This window comes from Callithrix jacchus, chromosome 16, assembly GCF_049354715.1.
Source record: "Callithrix jacchus isolate 240 chromosome 16, calJac240_pri, whole genome shotgun sequence".
In the NCBI taxonomy this organism is placed as follows: domain Eukaryota; kingdom Metazoa; phylum Chordata; class Mammalia; order Primates; family Cebidae; genus Callithrix; species Callithrix jacchus.
Window position 1 is genome coordinate 44,334,744 of NC_133517.1, and position 12,687 is coordinate 44,347,430.

Sequence of the window (12,687 nt, forward strand, 5' to 3'; positions counted from 1 at the left end):
TTCAAAAATGGACAAAGGATATGAACAGACACTTTACGAAAGAAGACATATATGAGGCCAACAATCATATGAAAAAATGCTCATCATCACTGGTCATTAGAGAAATGCAAATCAAAACCACATTGAGATACCATCTCACGCCAGTTAGAATGGCAATCATTAAAAAATCTGGAGACAACAGATGCTGGAGAGGATGTGGAGAAATAGGAACACTTTTACACCGTTGGTGGGAGTGTAAATTAGTTCAACCATTGTGGAAGAAAGTGTGGCGATTCCTCAAGGCCTTAGAAATAGAAATTCCATTTGATCCAGCAATCCCATTACTGGGTATATATCCAAAGGACTGTAAATCGTTCTACTATAAGGACACATGCACACGAATGTTCATTGCAGCACTGTTTAAGATAGCAAAGACCTGGAACCAACCCAAATGCCCATTGATGATTGACTGGATTGGGAAAATGTGGCACATATACACCATGGAATATTATGCAGCAATCAGAAATGATGAGTTTGTGTCGTTTGTAGGGACATGGATGAATCTGGAGAACATCATTCTCCGCAAACTGACACAAGAACAGAAAATGAAATACCACATATTCTCACTCATAGGCGGGTGACGGAAAATGAGAACACATGGACACAGGGAGGGGAGTACTAAACACTGTGGTCTATTGGGGGGAAAAGGGGAGGGCCAGTGGGGTGGGGAGCTGGGGAGGGATAGCCTGGGGAGAAATGCCAAATGTGGGTGAACGGGAGAAAGGAAGCAAAACACAATGCCATGTGTGTACCTATGCAACTGTCTTGCATGTTCTGCACATGTACCCCAAAACCTAAAAGCAATAAAAAATTTAAAAATTTAAAAAAGAAATTAATTAATCATTAATATGAAAGTAATAATATGAATTCTTGCAAAGTGTGTAGAATATAAACATTGGGGAGATACTAAACTAATTTGATTAGGTGTGTACACTTGTTCATTAAAGTTAACCCTGCCTCAAATTTCTACCAATTTTATAGATGTTATCTCCTGATCCTAATTTTAAATTATATCAATTTCTACAGAATCTCTAGCACTTACTTATTATTTTTCAGCAGTGTTAGTCCTGTTCACTCATCTATATAGTTTACACTTCTCTGTTTATCCTTGGAATAATACATAAACATTATTAGGAAATGCTTATTAATTTAGTGCTTTGAGGTTGATACTGAGGTGATTTGATTTCATACATGTGTGAGTTTGAGCAGACACAAGCAAATTCAGTGTAATAGATCTATGTATGAGATAAGGAACAAGCAGAACAAGTGTAAAGAACTGAGATTCCTGACCCTAGAAGGACTGAAACTAATTTTGATTGACTTCTTTAGCATACACTGTAGTGGGTATTCAAATATGAAGAAAAGACTAGAATACAGATTTCTTAAAGTCTCTTTGAGATTCTAGGAGAAGAGTGAAATCGGTGTCACTATAAGTCACAAACACATTTGGTTGGCTGGTTCCATGATTTAAGGAAATAAGTCCCAAACCTCGGGGCTGGTAGGAGCACTTCTGTGCACACAGGCCCCGCTATTCCCTGATATTTTAACCCTGTCTTATTTACATATATATGTAGATTATCTTCTATGTCAGTATAAGTATTTTTATTTCTGTTCCTTCTTGGAGAAGTTTTCATAGGTCTATAAACAAACAAAAAACATAAAATTGAGAGCAAGATATTTTGTCTGTTTTGTTTACTGCTATATCTTCAGCATGAAGAACAATGTCTTAAATATAGTGGAGCCTCAAATCTTGTTGAAATAATAACTATAAAGCCCATTTTCTATTCTAAATCCTTGAAGAAAGATTATAATAACTTTTATTTTTCACAATAAACATGATATATTTTCTCACAGAACTTATTACATGTAGCAGTCAGGAAAGTTAAAAGTAAGCTACGGGTATTTTTCTTATTAAATTTTCTGTCATGATTGCTAATAAATCTCTTATCTATCCTAAATTTTGTCTAAGGTTTATACTCAGAAATTTTACTTAAATCCCTAAGTAAATTGACACCAAATATGGTTTGGCTGTGTCCTCACCCAAATCTCATCTTGAACTATAACTCCGACAATTCCCTAACATCATGGGAAGAACTCAGTGTGAGGTGGCTGAATTATGGGGGTGGCTCTTTCCTGCCCTGTTCTTGTCATAGTTAATGAGTCTCATGAGATCTGATGGTTTTAAAAAAACAGGAGTTTCCTGTACAATTTCTCTCTCTTTACTGCCAACCAGGTAAGATGTGACTTGCTCCTCGGCTTCCCCAGCCACATGGAACTGTGAGTTCACCATCAAACCTCTTTTTTGTAAATTGTCCCGTCTCAAGTATGTCTTTATCAGCAGTGTGAAAACAGACAATGCAACACCTGAATAGTGAGACTGAAGTTTAATGAAATGATAATAATGTAATCAAATTTAAAAAATCATTGGATTTGAGTGACTGAAATTAGTGAATTATGACAACTGTATTTTATTTTATTTTATTTTGTTATTTATTTATTTTTGAGATGGAGTCTTGCTTTGTTGCCCAGGCTGGAGTATAGTGGTGCGATCTTGGTTCACAGTAACCGCCTCCACTTCCTGAGTTCAATCAATTCTTCTATTTCAGCCTCCTGAGTAGCTGGGATTACAAGTGCATGCCACCATGCTGAACTAATTTTTATATTTTTAACAGAGATAGAGTTTTGCCGTGTTAGCCAGGCTGAGCTAGAACTCATGACCTCAGGTGATCCACCCACCAAGGTCTGCCAAATTGCTGGGATAACAGGCATGATTAGGCCTGCACTCAGCCCACAACTGTATTTTAAATAAGAATGTACTCTCAGAAAATTGTTATAAATAAATAATGTCAGTTTTGACCCCAGTAAGTCATCTTTATATGCGTTTTCATGAATGTTTCTATATATACATTTTGTAAAACTCTAATGCTACAATTGGTAGATTATATTCATAAATATGTAAAAATAATAACCATATTTTATTTTTTCTAACCTGAGCTCTAGGACAAAATTGCTATTCTTGAACCTCAGCTTGGCAATTAAATTAGATGTGTGGTTTTGACAATTAACTAACCATCGTGTGCCTCTGTTTCCTCATTTATAAAATAGGGATAATGATAGGCTCCTTCTCATGGGGTCATTTTGAGAATTAAATGACCTAATCCATCAAAAGAACATAGAATAGGGCTTAACACATAGTAAGTATCCAGTAACTGTGCTCTATTATTATATAATAGACTTAAGATACGGAAACATATGGTTTACTGACATCAGTTTACAGAAATGCTTTAAACACAGTTTAACATGCATTGGCACATGTTGATACCAATATCAACTATTCCTAAAATATACCACTGGGAACCTCAATTTAGCATCGCAAATTGGCATTGGTTCCTATTCATATGGTGAGTGCTGATGAAACACAGGAGACAGAGCATTAACAACAACTCAAATTTGCTCTTCCAAATAATTGAAAGCTGTTTTATCACCCATCACAGTATCAATCTGTCACTCACTTAAGACAAAATATCAATCTTTGTTCAAAAACGATGTGTGCAGAATATTGTACAACTTAGTTTGAAAGAATAGAAAATGTGTTGATAATAATTTCTCAAAAAAATTACAATATAATTTTAATTGATTTAAGACTGAGTCAAGAAATGATTTAATTACTCTCATGGGAAATACTGAGAATGTAAATGATTAATGTCAAATGAAGTATACCAAAAGAACAAGAGAGAAATATTTAAAACAATTAACTGTCACTTTGGAGGACTTTTATGTCATATTCAGCCATTCATCATAGAAAATACACCTTTTATATAAAACAATTTTATATAATTTTTTCAGTTTCTTTGTACTTTCGGTTTCTTTGTACTGAAAGACCAATCCTAAGAGGTAAGAATAATTTAAATAATTTTACTTCCTTGTTTAAATTAATGTATTCCAGATCTCTCTTGAACAGGTGTGGTAAGCACTTCCCTCCCCACCAGCACTGGCAGTCTGTTATCTGCCAAGTATTTTATAACCTAAATTCATGCATAATATAAATGGAACCTTTAATGAATTGAGCAGTTTGTCAACACTCAGATTTAATAAACACACATCACTTTAATCCTTTTTTTAAAAGATTTTTTTCCCAGATAATAAGCTAGAATGGCTTTTGAGCTTGTAGAATGCAATCTGCTACAGCAAAGACCTACTTATGCTGTCTCTTTCTTCCCCAAATTGCACCTAGGTCATAAGCTATAGTACCCAGTTATTCTTAATTCTCCACAGAGGAGCTCCATAAACAATGACCTGTTATATCAATGTCTTTGCCAATTACAGTCACAGTAGACACTACAATTGGACACATCATTTTCTGTTCTTCTGACATTTACAACTTCAAATCCCACTTAAAATTTTAGTTACTGGATTCAGTCCTTACAGTCATTAATACTGAATACCTTATGTCTCTCTTGGGCAACAGATCAGATGTTAGGCCCCAACAGTAGGGCTCCTCGTGTGTACTCCCAGTTTCAGCAAAGCCAGGTTTCTCAGAGTCCACAGAAGGACACCCTCCATTTAATTGATTCAGGAAGGTGAGGGTGAATGGCTTTGTGGTAGTTATACTGAGAGCTAATGAACAAATGTGTTATAGTTTTAGCTTCTCAGGCTTTCTAAAAGTCTTTTCAAATTGCCTTCTACATAAATTGGTGTTAACGATTGTGCAAGTCTCTCTTTTAAGAGCCACTATGCTTAGACTAAAAGGGAATTTTCAATACTTTGGGGACACATTTTATCTATATTAAGAATAATTCTTTGCATTCCTATGTTCTAGCTCTGCCTCTCAGCAAAGGAAAATGAGCTGTTCTGCATTTGTTTCTCAGTGCAAACAGCGACATTTAATTTCTCATACAATGCATGGTAACTTAGAGCAATGTGTAGAATATGAAATGGAAAGTTCATACAACTACAAGATGAGTGGACTGTCTCAGCCAAAGACAATAACCCATCCCTAATGACTCATTTTCCTCTATATAAATTGAGAAATGTGACAAGGATGGGGAATGTTTTTCCCTTACAAGGAAAAAAAAAGTACCTGCAAAGATATGCTAATCATATTAGGCTAATGTGCCCATTCATACTACATCATCCTCTGTTCTCTGTGTTAGGAAATGCCTTATCATAGCTATTGCACAACAAAGAGAAAAAATAAAGAATGTTTAATAAACATGTTTTGACTTAACTTTCCTGAAATGGGGCTGGGTTATGAACTCTGTAACTGCAAATTTAAAATCAAATGACAAGAATGTAAATAAAATTAATAATTTTTTCTCTATGTTAACTTTCTATTAATGCTTTTATTAGACTGTTAGAAGATTACTAGGAATTACATTAAAAATGAAAGAATTTTTTTTCCAGATCAAAAGTTTATGTAATTTTCTCATTATGTATGCACTTTAACCTTTTATCTGTTTTCTTAAAACACTTGCCCTGATAATCAGGGATTAAATACAAGATATTCTTCTCTGTTTCTCTCTATTTGTCATCTGATGCAAGAGTATTCTTTGATGTGCACCGTAATGCTGACTAGCTTGATTATTTTTTAAATTCCTAGTCTATGCTCTAATCAGGTTTTAAAACTATACTTCTGCATTAACATTATGCATTTGTGCACCAGTGCTGAGCTAATAGGCTAGGATGAGTCAGATCTCCATATATTTTTATGTTTTTTTTTCCCTTAGATTGTCTTCATTTCAGATTGAAAACTCCCTTTACTTAGCCAATTTTTTAAATGAACTTCATAAATCTCCTCACGTAAAGCACAAGCAGCAGAATTTATTTAAAGTGGAAAAGTTTTTCTCCCAATACACTTTTGTAGATTTTGCTGTAAAGGGAAATCAGTCTTAAGCAGGCAGGGCTGCTTTCCACTGAAAGAAAATTAAATTCCTGCATCTCTGTGCATACTGCACGCATGGCATGCTTTCCATATGATTTCTACCTACATGATCATCACTCAGCACTGAAAAAGCTCAGGGGCAAACGAAGGTCAGGAAGGTATGAGGAGAGCAACAAAAATCAAGATGAACTGAAAATGACTTAATTTCCATACATATTTCATCCTAAGTGCAGGCTCAAAAGAGAAAAGTGCTCACTCATCTCTCTCTTCACCAAAGCCTTCCCTGAAGCCACATTTCAGTTAAGTGAGGGTAAAATAGGCTTTTGCATTAAGTTCAGTTAACTTTTTCAGATCAGTTATCACAAGGAATTCTATCTGCCTGTTGGTCACTTGTCAACTGAAGACACCAAACAATAACAGCAATGGATGAGTAAAAGAACATTTTACAACTATCAGAGCACATTACCAGATTTGTGTCATTTAATCCTTACAAAAGCCATGACCAAAGATAATTTTAGATAATTGATGAGTAAATGATGCTTCAGAGGTTAACTAATTTGAAAAAGTTCAACTATCAATCAATAAATAATAGATTAAATGTGTTATTTTCACTACATCAAACAGCTTTAAAAGATACCCTTGTATATTTTGGTATGGATAAATATTCACCTATGAACTGAAGTGTCTTTCATGAAGCTCTGCACTCTGTGGGAATTATTTGTTAATGAGCTAACTCCACTATAAATCTTGCATATTTATATATTTGTGGCATGAATGTTATGTTTCTCTGATTGAGCTAGGCTTCCTTTTTTGCCTTTTAAGCACTTTATCTAAGTAAAAAGGTATATATACATACTTATGATAGAAAAATACAGATTAAAAAAATAAGAAAATTTAGTGTCCATAACCCCACACAGGTCTTTATTGTAGTCATTAATTTTTTCCCAAATAATTTTAGACAAGAAAAAATAGCAAAATTAGTACATAGAGAATTATCAGCTCACCTTTACCTAATTTCCTTACTCTTATAGAATCTCAAAAATGTTCAATTTTCAAAACAAGAAAACTAATATTGGCCCAATACTGTTAACTAAACAGCGGATCTTATTTCACCAAATTTTCACTAATGCTTTTTTATTGTTTCAGGTTCTAATCAGGGATCCCTCAATGTATTGTTTCATACCTCACTAGTCTCTTCAAATCTGTGACCGATCCTTAGTCTGTCCTTGTCTTTCATGGATTTGAAACATTTAAAGAGTATTGAGCAGGGCCTCAGTTTGGTGTGTCTGATGTCTTCTGCAGATCAGGATGAGGTAATGCATTTTCTTCAGGAACGTGACAAAAATAATGTGCTCTTCTTAGTTCATCACATCATGGTGTTGTAGAAAAACTATCTTTTCTTATTGCCATAAAGTTAACCATGATTCATTGATTAAGGTGATGTTTACCAGGTTTCTTCACTATCAAGTTATTTTCTGTTTCCAATAAACACAGATGTTGAAAAAGATTATGTTTAAACTATTCAAATAATGTCATTTAATATCAAATAATATCTTTTTCTTAAATTTTGGCTCTTAAATTTAGCATTCATTAGTGGATTTTGCTTACAGTGATGACTACTTTGGTATTTGTTTCCCTCATTACTTTCTTTTTTTCTTTTCTTTTCTTTTTTTTTTTGAGATAGAATCTTATTCTGTCACCCAAGCTGAAGTACAGTGGTGTGATCTCTGCTCACTGCCTCTGGTGCTCTAGTGATTCTCATGCCTCAGCCTGCCAAGTAGCTGGGGTTATAGCTGTGTGCAACCATACCTGGATAATTTTTGTATTTTTAGTAGAGATGGGGTTTCACCTGTAATCTATGAACAGGTTGTATTACATGTATTTTTTTTTAAAGAGGTACTCTGCAAATGTAACTTAGGAAAGGACAGGCCTTGAAATAGGGAGATTGTTCTGGGTGATACAATAGATGTGATCTAATTACAGGAGTCCGTAAATGTGGAAAATAAAAGAAGAAGGATAGATCAGAGGAATGTGACCTGAGGACTTGGCCTGTTTTTGCTGGTTTTGAAGACAAAAAAAGGTAGCTGAAGCCAAGGAATGGCCTGGCCTGTAGAGGCTCAGATCAGTCCCTGATTGCCAACCAGCAAGAAAACAGGTGGCCTTTCAATGGCAAAGAATCGAGTACTTTAATCAACAACAACAAGAAAAGAGCAAAAAAATAAATTATCACCTAGAGCCATTAGAAAGGCATGTGTGATATAGATACCTTGATTTAGCTAGCTAAGACCTGTGTTGGAATTCTGACTTAAATTATTATAAGATAAAGATTTTGCTTTAAGTCAGTAGGTTTACACTCTTCTGTTATGGCAGCAATAAAAATATAATAAAACAATCTTTCCTTTTCTTCCCTTAAATTGTTCCAGATTTGGCCACTGGGAGCGCCTTCATATGAGCTAGGTCTTTCGCTCATCTCAATGGCTGTTGGTAGCATTTTTTTCATTTGAATCAACTATGCGGTCAACCTTATCAGCAGAAGATTCAAATTAAAAGTCTGATATTTCACACACATAATATTTCTCTTAGATTTTCTCCCCACATTCAGAGAAAAACTATGAAGAGATATGATTTACCCAGCCACTATAATTTTTAAAAGTTAATTTGAAATATTGAAGTATGGAGCCATTGGGCATTTGACTCTTTGCCCCAATTTGTAAGAAACTCCTGTGTGTGCGGGCAGGTGTGTGTGTGTGTGTGTGTGTGTGTGTGTGTGTGTGTGTGTGTGTATGTTTCTATCTTTTCTAAATCTGATACTAATTGGGAAAATGGAGGTAGGCCAGGATTCAGGATATAAAATGATTTAAAGAATGGGTAAGAGGCAGGAAATAAACACATGCCCACTCCTACCTTGCTGTGTTTACAAAGGCTAGAGGTGATAAAATTTTAGGCCAACCCTAAAGCTTACTACATCATTAGAATGGCTATTTTTCTAATACTGATTAACGCCTAGATTGACATCAGTATATTACTTCTTTAGGATACTACCTTTCAAGTTAAAGAAGTAATATAATGGTATTAATCCATTCTAAGAAATTTATAATTAATATCTAGTCTTTCCTAAAAACTAGGCTTTGCATGAAACAATGTGGTAAGGAGGGTGTAGTGGAGATTTAAATAGGAAGGGGTGCCTTGGAGTGGAAAAAAGGGGACCTGGAAAACTGTCAATTTATCTAGTCCTGAGCTGATCAGGATCTCATAGGCCTCCAAACTCTTGGCAAAATCCTGCTTGGTTATTTTGATAAAAACAAATTTCTTAAGATTCTTAAGGAGAGAAACAGCATCCTATTTCACTTTAGTTTCTTAGCTCAGTTCTAGCACATAGTTTATTCTTCCTAGTATATGTTTGTGGAATTAAAAATGGATTAAAATCAATAATAATTTTAATTAATCTGTAATGTATGTAACAATTATTTCATGAGCAATATTCTTCACTGGACAAACTATGGCCTCAACCACCAGCACCAAGAAGATGATGGAGGAAGCCACCTGCTCCATCAGCTTGACCTGATGATGAACCCAGTAAGCATCAACTATGGACATATAAAATGTCATGTGAGAACATAGAGAACAGATCCACCTGCTCTGCAAAGATGAAGGACAGCTCATCTGCTGGTGCTGTGAGCAGGCACCGTAACACAAAGGGCACACCACAGTGCTTGTTGAAGACATATGCCAGAGCTACAAGTAAAGCTCCACAAAGTTGTGACAAATTTGAGGCAACTTGAAGACAGATGTACGGAGCAGAAGCTGTTGACGGCAATACAAATAACTAAATGAAAGAAAAGATACAGATTCAGAGACAAAAAATTCCAGTCTGACTTTAAGGGTCTCCAGAATTTCCTACAAGAGAAAGAGAAGGGTTATCTCTGGAGACTGGAAAAAGAATAACAACAGACTCTGAGTAGACTGAGGGACCATGAGGCCAGTCTGAGGCTGAAGAGTGATTAACTCAAGAGCCATATCCTGGAACTGGAGGAAAAGTTCAGGGCTCAGACCAGAAATTGCTGCAGAATGTAAATGACACTTTGAGCAAGAGTTGGGCGGCAAAGCTGGAAACATCAGAGGCCGTCTCCTTGGAGCTTCATACTATGTGCAATGTTTCTGAGCTTTACTTTGATGTGAAGAAAATGTTAAGGAGTCATCATGTCAGTGTGGTTCTGGATCCAGATACAGCTCATCATGAACTAATTCTGTCTGAAGATCAGAGACAAGTGACTCAAGGATACCCCCACTGAATCAGGACACTTCCTCCAGGAGATTTAGTTTCTTGCCCTGTGTCTTGGGTTGTGAAGGTTTCACCTCAGGAAGATGCTACTTTGAAGTGCATGTTAGAGAAGGAACTGGGTGGATTTAGGAGTTTGTATGCAAAATGTGCAAAGGGGCACTGGCATGAAGCAAGAGCCTCAGTTCCAATTCTGGACCCTCAGGCTGTGCAAAAAGAAAGGTTATGTAGCACTTACTTCCCCCCCAACTTCCTTTCATCTGCATGAGTAGCACCTGGTTGTGAGAGTTTTTCTGGACTATGAGGCCGGAGTTGTATCCTTTTACAATGGGAATACTGGCTGCCACATTTTCACCTTCCCAAAGGCTTCCTTCTCTGATATTCTCTGGCCCTATTTCCAGGTTTATCATCATTATCCTTTGCTTCTGCCTCCCCTAGATGATTAAGGAAAAAAGCAGACTCCTTCATTTAACCAGTACAAAGAAAATAATGTACTGGTAAGGGCAAAAAAAAAGGGGGTAAAGGATTAATGTTTGTTTTATAAATGTCAGTATAGCACAATGCCTCATATGCAAAACTTTTAGTTTTATATTTATTTCTCCTCAAAATATGCTGGTAGGCTAATTTAAAGAAAATTACACATAATTATATATATACATGAGTACATTAGCTAGAGTATATATATGGTGTATATATATATATATATATATATATATATATATATAGTATGTGAATGTGTGTATATATAGTGTGTGAATATATATATTTATATATGTGTGTGTGTATAGATGCTGGAGAATGAATCATTTCCATTGATATTAATAAAAAATAGGAAAATAAAAAGAGTCAGTATAAAATTCAACAGGGGAAGACCAATATCTTTCTAAGACTTTTTATACTGAGAAAATAAAGTATATGTAAGATGATGATTAATAAAAACTGATAGCATAAACACCACATGAAAAACACTTTATTCCCATTTGATATTAAAACAACATTCTGCATACGGTCATTTTTGTTTGGCAGTGGGTTAAAGGAAGTCTAATTTGAAAGCTTCAGTTAAATCTCTAGGTCCAACAATTGATTAATCTTTTAGAATTTCTTTTCACTTAATATCTTTCTCCCTCAATCTTTTTCTTTGTCCCTTTATTTTATTAAGCTATTTTTCTTGTCAGCAAATTCCATGGAATATATCTGAGTAAAATCATCCATAAATATATTAGCTTGTTCAGTCTCAAACATTTTTAGGAATTTGAATGGGGAAAATGATCACTTTAAAGAAAATGTCAGTGCTAAATTATATTTTATCACTGTCAGGATTGTTTTTAGGTGATTATTGAGCCTATATTTTGCCTCTAAAACAGTATCGCTATCATTTCTATAGTGTCGTCCCAAAGCAAAGCATCAATAATGAATGTTTCATCTGACACTTTGAGTTTGCTTAGTCAATAAATACATAAATCTCAGCTTAGGATAGTGGAGTCATATGAGTTACTAATATCTATGACTAAAAATTGCTTTCCCTTCTTCAGTATTCATCTCCTTTTTTCTTCTATTTTTCCTGTTTGTGAATCTTACTGTCTTTTTTATCCATAAAGCAACTAATATATGAATACCAACCTATGTTTCTGTAAGCCATAACAAATTTGTATGGTGATTTACAAATCCTTCCCCACATGTAATACTTGTGTCTATTTGTAGCCTACACAACTGTTTAAGATTTCCACTTTAAGTTTCCCACTTCCATTTTCTAAAACATAAAAACTCACCAATAAGTTGGTCTCTAAATTTCCAAAGACATGTATTTTTCTACAGCAACTACTTGATGCATTAAACAAAATACAGCTTTAAGTAAGTATACAATAGATGCAGAAGGCATAAAAAGGGGACACAATTTATTAGATATTAAAATAAACTGTTTATAGTTCACATTTCTTTTCCTGTTAATTACATACTTTGCATCTACCTTCTATAAAAGTTCTAACAATCTGTGGTAGCCAATCTAAAGGGTCTATAGTGTACTTCTCTATTCCCCATTCCCAATTAAAAAGTGTTAAATGCATAACTTTAAAAATATTTTAAAATAGTAAGTATGCTACAATTGTAAAAGTCTTATTAAAGATGTAACAATGCACATTGCTTAAAGCATTATAAGTTATATAATCTACTTGCAAAGCAATTTAGTGACATAAATCATGAACCTCTAAAGGAGTTAAACATTTCTCAACATAAGTCTGAATCTGATTATTTTTCCTGAAGAAATAATTTTCAATACATAAAACCAGCATAGACCAAAATAAGTACTGAAAGAACAATTATAGCCAAAATTTAAAGCCCATTAAATGTTTATTTTCAGGGAATCTTCAAGAATGAATTATTCGTTCAATTCAATATTATGCCACTACTATGTATTTATTTAGGAAATTTATTTGTTTACATAAATTACATATTATGCCATATTTAGGGAAAATTAGAACACTAAAATTAG

At 34.5% G+C, this 12,687-nt stretch overlaps 1 long non-coding RNA gene and 1 pseudogene across 1 annotated transcript in view; one reads left to right on the top strand and one right to left on the bottom strand.

Annotated features, from left to right (window-relative positions):
• The window catches only part of LOC118148474 (uncharacterized), a 497,078-nt gene that overhangs the window by 137,617 nt on the left and 346,774 nt on the right, over positions 1-12,687 (bottom strand). The window lies entirely within an intron of this gene.
• LOC108588559 (E3 ubiquitin-protein ligase TRIM38 pseudogene) lies at positions 9,420-10,645 on the top strand (annotated as a pseudogene).